The sequence below is a fragment of the Ciconia boyciana genome, chromosome 18, assembly GCF_034638445.1.
Source record: "Ciconia boyciana chromosome 18, ASM3463844v1, whole genome shotgun sequence".
Classification (NCBI taxonomy): domain Eukaryota; kingdom Metazoa; phylum Chordata; class Aves; order Ciconiiformes; family Ciconiidae; genus Ciconia; species Ciconia boyciana.
This window is the reverse complement of record NC_132951.1, coordinates 11193455-11210858: the sequence shown is the minus strand read 5'-3', so window position 1 is coordinate 11210858 and position 17404 is coordinate 11193455. Positions and strand designations below refer to the sequence as shown.

The 17404-nt window shown below is 50.3% G+C and overlaps 1 protein-coding gene across 1 annotated transcript in view; it reads left to right on the top strand.

Moving 5' to 3' along the window:
• The first annotated feature begins 1042 nt into the window (after nucleotides 1–1042).
• LOC140661118 (discoidin domain-containing receptor 2-like) overlaps nucleotides 1043–17404 on the top strand; it is a 63480-nt gene continuing 47118 nt past the window's right edge. Inside the window, exon 1 of the mRNA XM_072882749.1 lies at nucleotides 1043–1223. The gene's annotated coding sequence lies outside the window, so the exon portion shown is untranslated. The remainder of the gene's footprint in view (nucleotides 1224–17404) is intronic.

Below are 17404 nucleotides of genomic sequence, written 5' to 3'. Positions count from 1 at the left end.
AAACAGTATCTTTAAAAAGTCCATCTACTTTACACCCAGAGACTGTGTAGCTCCATCCAGCTGGTCGCTAGTCTAATGTTTTGGCTACGTTTTCACCCGGTGTATTGACAATCTCCTCTGAGATTGAGACCCTTTCCCTGGTAACCAGTGTTTTCCTTCCTTTCCTTTCTCCTGCTCAGGAGAGTTTTCCACTCGCCTTCGCTTTCTTTGGCTTGTTGGTGGCCATGTGTCTGGAGAGCCCCAGGGAAGGGCCCATCTTCATTGACATTGTCATAAAAAGTAGCTGAAATGATGTCAAGTTTGTTAAAAAGAGGCACACGTGGGAGAGGCCATTGTAACTGAGCCTCTGTGTGTCCTCAGAGGCCACCACCAGCACACAGCAGCCGGCGGCCCAACAACACCGGTGCCATCACAGCCACACAGCACTGGGAGAGTGCTGGGGGTGGCGGGGAGGGACCCGCTGGCAGCACGGCGGTGATGGGACCCTAGGGGACACAGCGGGGGCCTGGGGTAGGCGGCAGTGACTGGGGAGCATGGAGTGCACAGTGGTGGCCTGGGAACATGGCGGCAGCCCAAGGTACACGGGGGAACGTGGCAGGGCCTGAGACACGAGGTAACCTGGGAACGTGGCAGGGCCATGAGGTACAGCAGGGGACATGGGGACACAGCATGGCCCCGAAGGATGCGGGGTCACCTGGGAATATGGTGGGGCCCCGTGGCACACGGGGACAGGGCTCAGCCCTGAGGCGCATGTGGCCGCAGCGGGGCCCTGAGGCACACGAGGACACGGTGGGGCCCCGAGGCACACAGGGGACACGGGGACGCGGCAGGGCCCTGAGGCACACGGGGAGACGGGAAGACAGCCCTGAGGCACACGGGGGACGCGGCACCGGCCACAGGCCGCCCCGCCCGCGCCGCCGCTCCCGCGGGCGGCCCCGGCCCAGCGCCGGGCCCCAGCGCCGGGCGGGCCGCGGCTCCCGCCCTCCGCGCCGCGTTGCCATAGCGACGCCGCCCGGCGGGCCCCGCAGCGGCGGCCTCCCCGCAGCGCGGCCCAGAGCGCCGCGCCCCGCCGGCCCCGGCCCCCCGCCGCCCCGGAGAGCTGTCGCTTTAAGAGCGGCGAGGCCGCGGCCGCCCCCGCCCTCGCCCTCGCCCGCCCGGCGGCCGGAAGGGGGCCGTGATGCAGCGCGCCCGCCCGCGCCCGCTGCCGCCGCTCGGTCTCTCAGGTAAGCGCGGCGGCTCGCCCGGCCCCACCCCGCCCTCCGCCGCTGCCACCACCGGGGGAGGCGCTGCCCGGGGCGGCGGCCCCGCCCCGCCCCGCCGGGTGCCCGCGGGCCCGGCCGGCGGCGCGGCGGGGCTGGGGGCGGCGGGGCCGCCGCGGTTGTGCCCTGTGCTCGGCCGCCGCGGGCGGGCGCAGGTGCGGGAGGAGCTCGGGGCCGCTCCCGGGCGCCTTTCGGTAAACCCCGCGGGGCTTTCGGCCTCCCGTGGGTGTTGGGGACCAGCGCCCGAGCGAGGAGGGCTCAGCGGGGTCCCCGGGGCCCAGGCGTCGCTCGCCCCTGGCGCCGGGCCGGCCCCCGGCTCCTGCGGCCCGGGGCAGCCCACGGTGGGCAGGGGCCGCTCGGCGGGGCGGGACAGCGCTGCCGAGTCCCCGCAGAGCCTGGGCACCCTGTTTTGTGCTTGGCCGCACTTACCGCTGCGAGTCGCAGCACTTGGGCTTACTCCCTTGTGTGTGCAAGAGCCCGTAAGCTTGTTGAAATGCTGCTCTGGACAGTTCGGTGTTTTAAGGCAGTAACGTGCACCCAGAGACCTTTTTAATTAACGCTGCCAGCAGTACTTCGGGGTTTGCTTTCTTTGTTAGGCCTTTTTGCCTGCCATCGTCAGGAGCAGGCTCCAGCACCGCTCCCGCTCCAGCCTCGGGTTTCTCCACAGCTGGAAGGTGACGCTGGGTTTTGCCTCTCCGTGCCGCGCTGCCCGCCCTGCCCGCTGCCCGGCTCCTCTGGTCTGCTGCCACCGCGGCCCTTGTGGCCAAGCACCGACCCAGAGCCGGGACCGTGGCCAGCTGCGAAGGCACCGGGCCTTTTTGTTGTTCTTTTTATTTCCTGCAGCTGGATCAGCTTTCGGGTAGGTTCTTTGTGGCCCTACCAGCTGCTGTTGGGGCTGGGCAAGGTAGGAGTAAGCGGGCAGGAGGGAGTAAACTGCGCTGCTTGGTGCGGAACGACCGCGTTAGTTATGCTCGGGTCCTGAGATCTGGTTTTTACTTGCAAGCTTGAGAGTTAGAAACTCGTGCTGGCTGATGGTTTCGTTTGCTTGGGGTTTTTTTCTCCCTTATTATGAAAGAAAGAGCTTTCCATTTTTTGTTCTTAAGCAGACCTCTGTGGGAAAACTTTGCTTTTAAACTTTTTTTTTGGCCTTTTCTGGTTGATGCTGAGTATTTCACTTTCTTGTTCATTGGTGCTTTTCCTTTTCTTCCTTTTTGTGCTGGATGCACTGGCTTTCTGTTTCTTTGGCTGGTCTGGCTTCTAAATGTTTTTTAATGGGGGGGGAATTGGGAAAAGATAAAATATGAGAATCTTGGGCTATTTTGTGTCAGCTTCTCTAGTGGAATCTTGTAAGCCAAAGGGGAAGAGGAAAGAAAAGAAAAAATGATCAAGTGGAGCTCGGGGTGCTTTGCTTTGTTGGAGGCAGAAAGGGAAAAATGTTATGAGGGAGTGACTGAGATTTTGTTTCACTTCTTTTGAGGTTAAAAGATAAACCAACATTTTGAAACACTTTGGTTTAAAATGCAAAGCTCTTTTTCTCTTTGACTGACTCCACTGGAAAAAAAAAAAGTTCTCTTAAAAACTGTAGCAGCGATTCTCTAGTTGTGGAGCCAGAAGTAGTGGCGTGTGTGGGCAGAGAGGCCTTGCTGCTCTTCCATCAGCCGTTCCTGCCTTCTCTCTGTGGACCGTAAAATTAGAAAGGCTCCGCTGTCCATTTAGTCTGATTGTCTGGGTAACGTGGGCTGTCGAAATCAAGAGAAGCTCTTTGTGAATTAGCCGCCATGCTGCTTGTGGCTTGTTCTGCCTGCGGGTTCTGGCCTCTGGTGTATAATTGAGGAAAGTAATTGTATTTTAAGAAGACTTAAATCTATTACCCAGGTGTGTGCTTGTCCCCTGGGCAGATGTCAGGGTGTGTGAGCTTTCTTTTGCTGCTAGCAGGTGATCTGTGACCTGATGGTTGTAGGCTACAGTTTGAAAGTTGCAGATCTTAAGCTTTCAGGAGCCGTCCCTGCGAGACCCGAGGCTCTCTGTCCTTTTCCTCCCCTCGGAATTGCCCAGGTGACCTCCCTCCTCTCCCCGAGCTGGCTCCTTGCCTGTCCCAGGAGCTTTCATATTTTTCATTAAATTCACTGTCCAGGATGACTTTATTTGTTACATCTTTCTTGAATTTGGTTTTTGTGGACAGTGACAAGCCTGGCCATGAAGAGCACAGGTCTGTGGTGAGGGAGGGAGAGCCAAGAACAACTAGAACTGGGTATAATTGAAAACTGTCAACTTTGCAGCGAAGGAGGATGTTCAAAGCATGTGGCTGTGTACCGAGGCTTGAGGTAGCTCCTTGGATAACACTGAGTGGAGATTTGGATCTTCCAGTTCTAAATAGTCATTGAGGAGAAAGTGTCAGAAAGTCTCCTGAGTGTCCAAATGCTGGGGAGTTATTCCGGCTGAAGTCTGAAGGTGAAGTGGCAGCAGGACCAGGTGACTTTTTTCCTCTAGAGATGCTACTTGCTGCTGCGGTTCTGCACCATCTGATGTGGTCGCTGTTGTCCTGAAGATGTCCTAGAGGGACTTCAAAATGGTGGAAATGTTCAAGAACCGGTGTCTTGGAGTGCTCTGCTTCTTCTGGGTTTCTTGCCCTTCCCTTTGAGGTGGCTGTTTCCTGGGAGTTTGGCTGCAGTGGGGGTCTGTGTCCTGGCAGGACCAGCTGTGTTGCGTGAGAAGGCTTTTGGGTAACAGAGTGACAGCCTAGAGCCCCTGCTGATGGGAGACCAGCGCGGGGAGCAGCATGCCCACCCAGGTGATGCACTCTGGAAACAGTGCAGCCGTGCTCTGAAACTCTCCCTCTGGCAAGCCAGGCCCACAGGGACGCTCTCGGCTGGGCTGGGACAGCACAGCGCAGTTAGGGGCATGGGAGAGGCCTGGGCATCTGGGAGGAGAGAATAATTCGGGAAAGAGGCAGATCTAACAGGGAGCAAATGCCCACCGCAGTGGTAAACAGCACAGACAGAATAGCTGCTTCTGCCTGGCACGCCCTGGCTGGATCAACTTCAGGCAGTTTGTCTGTGAGCCCATGGGTGAAATTCACTGTTTCATTCCCCAAATGTCCTGACATCCCCTTGGGCTGTTTTTATCTGCTGGTATTTGCCAGACGTTGCCTGAGCTGCTCTTAAACTGCAGCTGTTTTTGCAGGTTCCCAGTTACTGCACAGTTGTTCTTACTGTGTTTATTTTAGTGGTTATAAACCGATTTTTAAAAAGGAGTTGGAACTTGAGCCGGAAAGTCTCCTTTTTCTTTTTCCCCTTCATGATTTGGTTGAGAAGCTGCACCATAGGAGGTAGCAGCTGAGCCCTTAAGTATTACCCCCGCTTTATGCTTTGAATTTTCTGAGATGTGGTTTCCCAGGGATTCGGGGGCAGTTGTCCTGTACCTTGATTTTAGTAGCTGACATATGTTTGGGGGGGTGCCTGCTCTTAATCTTGTAAAATTAGGAACTTGGCTAGGGAGTAAAAAGCTTGAAGGAGACTTTTTTTCTCATAACATTTTGTTTAGCCTGAATGTTTGCAGTCAAACAGAGCTATGTGTTTCTTTTTCTTAAAGACACAGAGAGCAAAAAGCTTCTTTAGGGCAATATTTCAAATTGCTATGAGGTTCAGAGTCGCATTTGGAGCTAGAAGGTGCCACTTGACCAAAACAGTTTCACCATGACTCTATCATCCTGCATTGTACAGGGCAAAGTCCCTCATGGTGATTCTCGTAGTGGTGTTAAGAACAATGGGTTGAGGTGTAGGTAATCTTTTTAAAAAGTAATAAGTAGCTTTAGTAGAGACAAATTGAGGGAGAACCCAGTGTGGTTAATTTGATCCTCTGCTCTCATGGTAATAAATGTGTGTTGCCTTTCCACTCTGATCTCTGCTTCCTTCTTTTTGTTTCGTAGCAGTTACTTTTGCAAGTTGAACTGAAAATAGGTGCTGAAGTGGTGAGTAATCACTTTGCTGGGAATAATCCATGGCTGGGAACAGCCAAAGGTTCAGTCCTCCTGATCTCTTTTGTTAGAGACAGGCTAGCTTTTATTTTTTTCTTTTTCCTTTCTCCGTTCTGTATGCTGTGTTGAACACTGAACAGCGATTGCTATGCAAGAATTTTAAGGAGAGTCTTTCAAAGGACTTGAATGACCAACTAGGAGCAGCTAAGAAAGGGTTGCCTGGGAGATGCTGTTGAGAGCAGCTGATGCATGGTGTGGCAGCCTTCATGGAAGAAAGTGAAGAAAGGCAGGATCGTCCCTGCCTCCCCTTTGGGGTACAAGAGTGGTGGTCCTTCTTCTGAAAGCTCAGGGGATGCAGATGTGACTGAGTTTGTGGGCACAAGAGTCGTGCTGCTCGTTCTACTTACCGCAGTGTTCCTTCTAAAGGAACAAGGTGCAGCTGGCCCTGCAAGGACAAACTGATAGTGTAGTCTGGGAATCGAACGCTGCACTTCATTTCCTACAGTCTTTGTGCTTCCGCAAGGTTTTCACTGGGAAGGAAAAGATGTTGCCTTGTGGGGATGTAGTACAGGGAGGCGTGTGGGGCTTCTGGATGTTCCTGCAGCATCACCAGGAATTTAGGTAAAATTCCATTACATGACTTTAAGCAGTCTCAGGGTAAAGCTGGCTTTCCAGAGGGCTTATTGTTTGTTCCCTTACTCCTCTTCAGAGCTCCCACTCTAGGTTATTATTCTCTTTGGGTGCATGTCTAGGGTCCAAGTGATAATTGTGGGGAAATGCTGAAATACGTATCCAGAAATGAAGAAAATATTCTGTTTTATGCATTCAGGTCACCACTGTTGCATGTTTAATGGATTGCTCTTCTGGGTGCTACTCAACTTGCAGCTCTGAGTTTGTTCTTGCATTCTTCCAGCGCCTGCTTAAAACGAGTTTGCATGAAAATGTGAGTGCTTTCAGGCTGTGGAGGATGAAAATGTGATGCTCAAGTTAGGTGTTGGCAAACTGTCCTGCTGTCTGGAGTTGTGTGGGAGGAGAAATGGTTTCTTGGTTGTGTGACCCCAATGGGGAGAAGAGCAGCTGGGATTTAACAAACTGGTTAAAATGATATAGGCCCCCAAATTCTCCAGACACATCTCTCCTTTCCTAGAAGCTTCCTTTAACAAGCTGATTTCTCAGGCTGATTGCTTGCAGATGAGATCATGCAGTGTGTTTTGCAGGGAAAGAATCTGAACTTAGACTGGTGAGCCAGAAAGTTTTAACACACAAGTCACATGCCCAGTGTCCTCATGGCACATACAAAACACTAGAGACTGCGAAAGCATCCCTCTTCAGGGCGGCTTTGTGCTCCAACAAGAGCTTTCTGAATATAAAGAATACCAAGGGATGCTCTCAAGTGCTGGGTCCTGTTGCTTGGACAGCAACAGGAGATAGCAAGGAAGTATTTAATCTTTCTTAGCTCTGTTTCTCTCTTTAGTCTGTGTGGTGTTGGGATAAGCCCAAGCAAGGGAAGGCTCTCATCTGCCTTAATTCCACAGACGTTTTTCTGCTGGCTTCAGCAAAGGAATTTATGTAGAATTGATGATATTTTTGCTGTTAATGCATGAGAACATACTGAGCAGGGAAGACTTGATGTTAATGTTCTGCTGCAGAGGAAGGGTCCCACCAATGTCTGGGTCCTTGCAAAAGGGACGCTGTTCTCCATTTCTCTCGATGGCAACTGGGTTAAGGTGTCCTTAATAGAAAGGCCTCTTCTTCCAAAATAACCACAGCCATCGTTTAAGAATGTTGAAAATTAAGCAAAGCTGTTCTAAGGTGATGTTGGGTGGTGTGACCAGCATAGGGGAGCAAGCTGAAAGTTTTGTTGACAGTAGCTTTGAACTACAACCCGTTCTCACAGGCAAGGTGGAAAGGCACCTTACTGATGCCAGGGCCTCTTTGTGCCTAAAATGATTTCTTCTTCCAAATCAAGGTGGCATTAGTTATGCAAAAATAAACTGGGGGAAGTTTTACTAATATTGATTATGGAAATAGGAGCCATTTGTTCCCAAAATAAAAGTTGGAGTCGGACTGGGCAGGGAAAATTTCAAATCCCAAACATGAAATCTGCCAACATTTTATGCAACTTGAAAACAGGAATGTATAAAGCAAGATGTGTTAAAATCTCCTACCACTCCACATCAATGTTCTTCTGCGTGTAGGGGAGTCTCATTGTGTGGGTCACTCCTGTGAGCTTTCTGAAACAAATAGTTGAAAGTAAATCTTACAGGTGAGCACAGACTTGGTGGTATTTTTTTTTTCCTGTCACTTATGCATGTTTGCTCCATGGGAGTTTATCAGAAGCTCTTTCCAATCCATAACTTCACACAGGTGTTTTATAGAGGTGGAAAGTCAAGCACACAAAACTGGAAAACACCTATACGCAGGCTCAAACTTTGTTTGGCATCCTTGTGAGTGTGTAGTACAATGCAAGTTAAAATATCTACCTTCTATGTCATATTATTTTATTCCCAGATAAAATAGTTGTGAACATAAGTTGCTTTGGTTCCATGGCCTTGCTCACTGGTTAATAATCCCAGGATCCTTCTTTTAATGGAAAGGACTGGTAAAACACTTGTTGCTCTGATGGATTGCCGTGAGGTTGTATATTTTTCATAGCAGCTCAACCATTTCATTCTTCACGCTGCTCCTGGATGGGGTCCTGCTGGGTCTGTTCACAGGCTGTCGTCCACCTGGAGGCTGCCTGATGATCGTGCTGGGGCCACCGGCTGGGTCAAGCGGTGCGTACACATGGGAGGTGATGACCTGTACCCTGAAGAGTGTTGCTTAAACCTTGTTTTGTCCATGAAGCTTCAAGTGTGGAGCTGTTAAAACACCAGCCCACTCAGAACTAATGCTTGCAGAATGCATGAGCAAGGAATTAAACTGGGTGGAGTTATTCCAAAATTTGGATTTGGGGCCTGTCCACTCCTAATGCAGCAGCTCTCTGGGTATTTGCTTGGAAGGGCTCCCGGCATGGATGATGCTCTCCTGACCTGATTTGACCTTCCTTTCTTGATGCTTGGGTACTGTGCCCAAATCTGTCTGCAGAGCTCTGCAGTGCAGAGCTCCGGTGCCTGAGGAACCTGAAACAAGTCAGCTCCTGTCAAGAGGTGGTAGGGGGATGATCGGCTCCTGTGTGCTGGGGGGGATGGAGGAGAGGGCAAGAGGACAAGAAGAGGGACAGACAAACAAACAAAGTAAACAGTTGTGTTTCTTCCCCAGGACTGTTGTACATCCTGAGTCTGCCAGCTGCAGTGAGGAGGCCAGAAGAATAGGGCGGGGTATTTTCTTCCAACCAGATGAATTTATGCAGTGGAAATGAGAAGTTACTTCAGTTTCTCTGGGAATAGCATTTAAGGTGTAAAAAAGTCCCACCCATCAATAATGAAGAGCTGCTGAAGAACGAGCAAATACAGAGACAGAGCCTGCAGAGCACACTGCGTTTGCAGCTCTTATTCCTTGAACGATGAGAATCTGGGCATGGTTTTGTTGCAGGTATCATTTGGTAGTGGTATCAGTCATTTGTGTTGCCTTCTTATGGAGAGCTAAACTAGACAAGTGTCAGGTTTTGTCGTCCATCTGTATTACTGTGATGTTATTTCACTTGTGCTCATTTGTTTCTGCCTGTCAAAAAGTAAAAAAACCCAACCAAACAAACAAAAAAAACCCCACCCAAAATCAAAAAAGACAACCAAAAAAACCAACAACCAAAAAACCCCAAACCTGTAGCAGAAATAGCTGGAGTAATAGTATTCTCCAATATGAAAATGTCAGCCTAAATGAGTGCTTTTCACGAAGCTCGGGGCTGTTTCTACTGTTCCTGACAAGCTGTCATGTCTTCATGCTGGGTAATGTGATCTTCCAGGAATGTTTATCTTTCATTTTTGCATTTATAGTGGAGCTGAGCTGGGGGTGCTTGTGAGAACATGTGCAGCGTGAGCCTCCAACGCCATGTTATTGTTTGGGATGAGGTGTTGGCCATGTGCGCTGTGATTCAGCTGCTGAAGAGAACAAATCAGACTAGCAGAGCTAGCCCTGCAGTGAGTTCCCTCGCTGTTTCCCTGGACAAGGGTCCCGATGCTGTAAATTAATCTCATGGACTTTGTTTTTAAGCGCATGTGTTTTGCATTTGTCTGGATTGTGATGGATATTATTCAAATAACCCAACTTCCCAAAGTGTCCTTCCTCTTTCTGTCAGTTTGATGCCATCCATCTACATACTTAGCTAGCAGCAGTCTTATATTTTTGCTCATGCTTTGGGACAACCTTGAGGGGGCTTTATCCTCAGAACCATAGAATTGTTTAGGTTGGAAAAGACCTTTAAGATCATCAAGTCCAACTGTTAACCTAGCACTGCCAAGTCCACCACTACACCATGTCCTGAAGCACCACATCTACATGTCTTTTAAATACCTCCAGGGATGGTGACTCAGCCACTTCCCTGGGCAGCCTGTTCCAGTGCTAGATAATCTTTCAGTCAATAAATTTTTCCTAATATCCAATCTAAACCTCCCCTGGTGCAACTTGAGGCCGTTTCCTCTTGTCCTATCACTTCTTACTTGGAGGAAGAGACAGACCCCCACCCTGCTGCAACCTCCTTTTAGGTCGTTGTAGAGAGCGATAAGGTCTCCCCTCAGCCTCCTTTTCTCAATAACCCCAGTTCCCTCAGCCACTCCGCATCAGCCTTGTGCTCCAGACCCCTCACCAGCTTTGTTACCCTTCTCTGGACACGCCCCAGCCCCTCAATGTCTCTGTTGTAGTGAGGGGCCCAAAACTGAACACAGCATTTGAGGTGCGGCCTCACCCAGGCCAAGTACGGGGGGACAATCACTTCCCTAGTCCTCCTGGCCACACTATTTCTGATACAAGCCAGGATGCTATTGGCCTTCTTGGCCACCTGGGCACAGGGCTGGCTCATATTCAGCCATCTGTTGTCCAACACCCCCAGGTCCATTTCTGCCAGGCAGCTTTCCAGCCACTCTTCCCCAAGCCTGTAGCATTGCATGGGGTTGTGTGACCCAAGTGCAGGACCGGGCACTTGGCCTTGTTGAACCCTATACAATTGGCCTCAGCCCATCGATCCAGCCTGTCCAGGTCCCTCTGCAGAGCCTTCCTACCCTCAAGCGGATCAACACTCCTGCACAACTTGGTGTCATCTGCAAAATTAGTGGGCATGCACTTGATCCCCGATCATTGATAAAGATACTAAACAGAACCACCCCCAGTACTGAGCCCTGGGGAACACCACTTGTGACTGGCTGCCAACTGGATTTAACTCCATTCACCATCACTATTTGGGCCCGGCCATCCAGCCAGTTTTTTACCTGGTGAAGAGTATGCCCATCCAAGCCATGAGCAGCCAGTTTCTCCGGGAGAAGGCTGTGGGAAATGGTGTCAAAGGCTTTACTAAAGTCTAGGTAGACAACATCCACAGCCTTTCCCTCATCCACTAAGTGGGTCACCTTGTCATAGAAGGAGATCAGGTTAGTCAAGCAGGACCTGCCTTTCATAAACCCATGCTGACTGGGCCTGATCACCTGGTTGTCCTGTACGTGCCATGTGATGGCACTCAAGATGATCTGCTCCATAACCTTCCCTGGCACTGAGGTCAGACTGACAGGCCTGTAGTTCCCTGGATCCTCCTGGCCCTTCTTGTAGATGGGCGTCACATTTGCTAACCTAGAAAATGAGCTTTGCTGGCCAGTGCCGTGTGCAGATACCATGGGTCAATCCTGGCAGCACCACGGGCAGAGAGCTGAGAGGAACGGCACCGATGGCAGTTTCTCTGGTGGCCAATGACCCTCTCTCATCTCAGTGCCTGCTGCTGCTTCCCCATCACCCTCCAGACAGAGCACCTCGTGTAGACGTGCTGCCTTCTTCCCGAGGGCTGAACCCACCAGTAATTAGATGTGGTTCAGTCTCTGCTACAGCATTTTTTGGCCTCATCCCAGCACTGGAAGGACACCAAATAGCAGCAGTGCTTCTGAGGCCTCCCTAGAGTAAAGACTTATAGTGGGAAATGGTTTTTCTAGTTGCTTCTAACGTCTTGAGAGCTATTGGCTGTCTTGGTTTTAACCTGTATTCTTGGAATTATTGCAAGCTTTTGTATTTGAATACATAGCTGAAGTTAAATGCCAAAAAGAAGTCTCTTATGGCGGGTGTTAATTTGTGCAAGGATAGTCTGACGCAGTGTACTGACCCTGTTTGAGACCCGTGCAATACATCGAGGCATGGATACTGGTACTCCAGTATCCCTGCCAGTACAGAATTAGCCCTGATTGTGTCAGTGCCAACGTCTTTGTTAACCAAGCTTTTAATATAATCTAGAAAGATCTCTTCAGAGAAACTTGATGCAAATCTTTCATAGAGCTGTTGGCAATAATGATTCTGCCTGTTCTCATTCGCTATCACAGAGTGATGGAAATACTGCTTGGAAAGGACATCTGGAGGTCTTCAGCCTGACCTCCTGCTTGAAGTGGGACTGTCTCCAGCATGTGATTGACTCAGCCATGGCTTTGTCTGGCCAAGTCTTGAAAACATCCAGGGATGGAGCACTGTACCATGCCGGATCAGCTTTTGTTTGCTTTTGCTTGAGAGTTGTACTTAGTGAACCACCTTATAGTGGGGATTATGCATTTAGGTTTGAATTACCTCATCCTGCAGGTTTAAAAACATTTAAGTGAACTGTTAGGAAATGTCCCAGTAGGGCTAGTAGTGTAATGTGTAATGTATCTGAATCCTTCTGTCTTTTCCGTGGTAGTGTGGGAAACATGAGCAGACCCTAGTGCTGTTTCTGCAGGAAAAGGCAGGGATCCTGTTAGGTGGTTTTCTCATGTTTGCACGGGGTATTACAGGTGAAGCAGCGCTTGTAGGATGTGTCCCATTGTTGGAATGAGCACACGGGTATTTTCCCCTCAGTATTAGCCGTGGTGTTTGTTTGCCCAGATACGAGCTTGGCTTGTCAGGAGGCACAGGATGAGCACTGCGAGCATCCCTCGCCCTGAGGCTGAGTGTGGGATCGGTGCTGGCCAGCTGTGCGCCCAGGCTGAGGCCACACATACACAAGGCATGCAGTTGCCTTTTATCTACCCTCCTCAGCCCCTCGCAATGGGAGGAGAGGGTTTTCCCCAGAGTCTGCTGCATTTATTTCAGAAAAAATATCACGTCATGAGATGAGTGTGCCTGTTGGAGTGTACATCTAAGTTGCCCATTGTGGTCCTGAGTATTAAGGGGAGCAGAACAGCTCTCTACATCTGAAAAGTAAACTTGCCTTCAGAAATGCCACAAGCTTCTGGACGCAGTGGGTGTCCATGAATGGCACGTAGTCAGGCCAGACCAGAGGCCTGCTGCTGTGTCTGGGCTGGGCTGGATTTCTTCAGACAAAACTGCAGATTGCAACACCCTTATACTTACTTAGGCCAGGGGGCCTTGCTTGGAAGGGAAATGGCTGAGATGCAAGGAGCTGCTGTGGAGGTGGAAGCTTCCCTAGCCAAGACCTCGTTGCTAGACTCAAATCTGGCTGCATCCCTGGACTCTGCATCCCCTGGTGTAACGGGGAGATTCAGAAATGATGTGCATGCTCCACTGGCACTGAAAATGAGCTCCTGTGGGCTGGTCATGATCTTGTTTGCACTGCCTTCTGCTCTGGACATCGATGTTGTATTTCTGCTGGAGTGCAAACCAACCGTTGTGTCAGATGACTGGTGGTGTGGAGCAAGCAGCAGTGTCCTTGGGTGGGTTAGGAGTTCTCACTCGCACCGTGCCGAGGGGCCCTTTGGTATCCTGCCCATCTGAACTGCACACCTGAGCGCACGCTCCTGCCTTTTGTTTCTGTACCAGAGCCAGCAAAAAGGGCTGGGAGCATGGGCTTCTGCAGTCTTCTGGTTATTTGAAGATGATAGTCCTTGCCGAGGAATCGCAGAAATGTGGTGACTACTGTTGTCAGCTGCTCTCTGCATGCTAGCTTCGGACGAAAGTGCAGAGGTCAGGTTTGGGGTCGTATGGCCAGAGGGTCCTGGAGCAGCAGCTGTACAGGACTTCAGGGATGTCAGCTGGAGCCTGACTTTGGCTGACAGGTCTTGTTTTCCCACCAGTTCCTCCATGCACTGCTTATTTTTGCAGGGGTCTGTCTTTGTGCGTTGCAGGCGGAGGAGCTGTAGCGGCATCACTGCCGCAGGCTGAGCTCTGCCCATTCGGTGGTTCAGTTGGTTCGGTGTCCCTTGCTGGGAAAAGCAAATGGCTGGTGCGAGTCTCCCTTCCTGCATGCTGTTCCTCCTTGCTGAAGCTTATAGCCAGTGCTTATGGTTTGCTTTGGCTTTCTGCTCATATTCTCCATGTCTCTGCAATAAAATCTCCAGTGAAGGAAGCTTTTCTCTGAGCTGGATTTGGAATTAATACTCAGACATTGATCTTCTCAGGTCCCCACAGCTTGTAGTTTTTGAGGTGAAATATGCCAACACAGATTCACCTGGGAAACTTCTGGGAGAGAGGAACAGACTTGGGGAAGTATCACCACAGGTGAGATAGCAGGGCTTTGTCCCCAGCAGTCCTGGGCAGCTCTGCTTGTCAGAACTCTCCTTACGCCGCCTTCCTTGCTCTAAACTTGTTACAGGGATGGAGGGCAGAAAGAGCTGGCCTGCTGCAGTGGTGGGGGAGGAACACGTGCAGGACAATGCTCAGGACATTAGATATTATCTAGTGCTTCAAGAGAGGCCAGCTTTGAAAGAGGCCTTGTGCCTGCTGAATATATCTACTGCTTCTAGGGATTAGATGTCAAAAGCCCAGAGCAGAGCCTTACTAGCTCATGGGAGTTGAGCCCTTCCTTGGAGTGGGAGTGATTCTCATCTGCAGCACTCGCTGTTGCAGGACACCAGAGGGTACTTGGCTCATTGTGCAGATGAGAGCAAGGTAGAGAGGCTGGAGATGTCCTTCTTGGGCTGGTCGTAGTGCCCAGGGACAGGGAGGGATGTCTGTTTGCAGATAATGGTTTTCCCTGCCCCTTTCTCACAGTTGCGTCAGCTAAGATGGCCAGGGAGAGTGTTTACCAGCATGTCCTTGCTGAGCGCTGCTCTGTGCCAGGAGTTGACTTATCTGGATGACGTGTTCACTGGGGCTTTGTCATTACAACAACTAAAGCTAAATGGATCTCGCTCCACTTCTGACCTGGGGGTCAGAAGTGCTGCTTTCCTTCTCTCTACTCTCATCCCCATCTTTGAGGCAGCCCATGATGTAGCAGCTGGGGACTGTGTTGTTTAAAAGACAGGGCAAATGGGAGGCTGCTGCTGTTTGGGTATTTCCTGGTAGTATTAAAGCTCTGAGTGAGATTTTGGGGCCTGGGGAGGAGTCATCGTTCCTCCATTGCCACCTCCCCAGCCTTTCTCAGCCCTGGGTGAGGGAGCCATGGTGGCAAAGTGGTGCTGAGGCCTCCTCTGCTCCCATGTCCCAGCAGGACAGGACTTCACTGGCCTGTATGGCCAGAACCAAGCAGCTTGGCTCAGCTGCAGAACTTTATCTGTTGGGGGCATGAGGATGTATCTATCCCATGGCTGGACCAGAGGTTGTGCTTGTTTTAGTGATTTAGGAAGTCACTGAGGGGCAAAGGAGACACCGTCCTGCTGTGATGTTTGCCCTCCTGAGGACTCTTTTCATCTCTCTTCAGAGCAGGAGAGGCTTCTTCGGCATGGGGTGGGAGGGCGAGTGCTCCCCTTGCGCCCCGTTGTCTCACACTGCTTGGGGAGGGTCTGTCCCACATCAGGTGTCCGTATATGTCACCGCATGCGCTACTGTGTCATCTCTGAGCCTTCTTCTGTTATCCTGCAGAGCAGCTCTAGTCAGCACCTTGTATGTAAGGGTGGTTTGTCAGTACTTCTTGGAGGATGTCACACACGCATCCCAAACTTGCCCTCTCTGCTGTGTCAAGCTCTGCCCTGCTTCCCTCTTTTCCCAGGTTTATGGCTAGAAGTGGATTTCTTTGCAGTGGAAGGACGATAGTAGCAGAGCGAGGCGGAGCAGATGTTTCGGCTGGGGCAGGGTGGGAGTGAACGTGCTCTCACAGTACGGGTAAGGACAGAAGTGGGCTGTAGGGTGTAAACAAAGCACTTTACAGCAGGCTTCTGCATTGCATCAAAAGTTCCTGGAAAGGTGAAGGCGGGAGCTGGCTTTCACAACCTCTCACTGAAAGAATAAAAAAACTTGAATGTGTACAGGTCCAGCCTCCTTACTGGGACTGTCCCATGCTCTTCAACTCCTTTGTCCCTGCTTAGCTGGAGACTGCTCAGGTGAGGTCCTGGTGCTGTTTGAGGCATTGGTGCTTACTGCGGTCACCGGTCCCTGCTGTGGCCTTCCCGGATAAAGGCACGTAGAGGTCCTGCTGTAGCTGGGCTAGGCGGGCGACTGGAAGGCAAGGGGTGTAAGGACCATGGAGCAGGGCCACTGTAGAAGGATGGGTGGTCTGGCAGTATAGCTGGAGCAGCCTGTTGTGCTGCTGCTACAGGAGAGGCCTGTCAGAAAAAGCTTTAGGTGGTATTCTAATTAGTGTTTTCCTTATTCTTACTTGGATATATATTCCTATCTCAGTGTTGGTAACTGCAGCAGCTCTCTGGCCACAAGTCATAGGTCTGGTGCATGTCTCTTGACTTTTATTTCTACAATGTGATTATGTAGCTCTTCTTCTGCAAGACCTTTGTGCTCAGGACAGAGGAGGGATCTGCTCAGATGTTCAAGGCCGTCAGTTTGTCTTTAGCTGTTTGTCTAGTTGTCTTCACCTTAGCATCAACATGTTCATAGGTGTTTGTTCATTTATTTCTCCCAGTGCCACTTGATCCCGCAGAGGCTCTGGGACAGCAAAAGGCAGCTTCCTGATTTCAGTGCAAACAGCTCACCAGTTCATCACTCACGAATTTCAAGTTTCTGCTTTGCTGCTTAGCATAGCAGGTTATTTTTAAGCACTGGAAGAAAAAAACTGTTTTTAGGCCCACTGAAACACTTTCAAGGCATTATTTTCTATTTTGTGAGACCACCTCTTATCTCTTCTTAGAATGCTTTTGAAATACTTCTGGGATTCATGATATCATATAGATGCCTTAAAAACAACCAAATTGTCCTGCATCAGGATAAACAAGCTTGTGTGTCTAAATTTGTATATGGAATTTAGTATCTGCTAATGGGCCTTCATCTATTAATTGGTCTGATCTTTTCCGAAGCCAAACACAATCTGTTGGAGAAACTATAAAAATGCCAGCCCTGGCCTGAGCTGGTTCTGCTCCCTCGCCGTTTGGAAACCTGCTCATGCTGCAGAAAGCTGTTCTGTGCAAAACCAAAACAGGGTCTGTTGATGTTATTTCTAGTCCTTTGAGAAGATGACTTACTGGTCACATGTGCTGCTATGAGGTCATTAGGAAGTCTCTCAAATACACAATTTGAGAACCGATGATGCTATTGCAGAAGTATGCTCCCTCTGCGATGTGAGATGCAAAATGCTCTGAAGTACTTTAGTATGCAATAGCTCTGAGTGGGATCTGTTATTGTGCATATTTGGGCTTATTCCAGTGAAAAAAGGACTGTTTTCTGCTTTGCTTTATCCCTAGATTGATTAGTGAATGTGTACCGCGGGATCAAGTTACATTTCAGAGGGCATCCAGCAGAGAGCCTATTTCTGTGTTGAAGTGCTGAAGGCAACAGTGAGTCTAACTGCAAGATCAGCAGTTTTCTAGCAGTGCTTTGTGCCTCCACGGCACCATCCTTCCCCGGGGAAAGGAGCTCCTCAAATCCATTTGCAAGTTGGGCCGTTGCTCTCCCCGGTGCCGCGGGGGAATGGGAAGCTTTCTCTAGACCCTTGATGTTGCTTCTGTGATGTGCATCTGCTTTGCTTTTATTGATGTCCCTCCTGGACTCCCTGTTCCTGGATGTCCAGAGGTACCTTCTGCCACAAACTACCCTGTGTCCTCCAAAGGGAATCCTTTTGATCCCAGCTTACCCCAGAGGCCTGTGATCCAGCTTGGTCCCCATGCATCATTATGTTGACAGGGCAGGCATCCTTATTTTGGCAGGAGAGTGCTTTGTAAGTGTGTTATCGGAATCAGTAACACCCTCTTGGAGTAGGGCTTCCCAAGCAGGGAGAGGTCTCATGTCT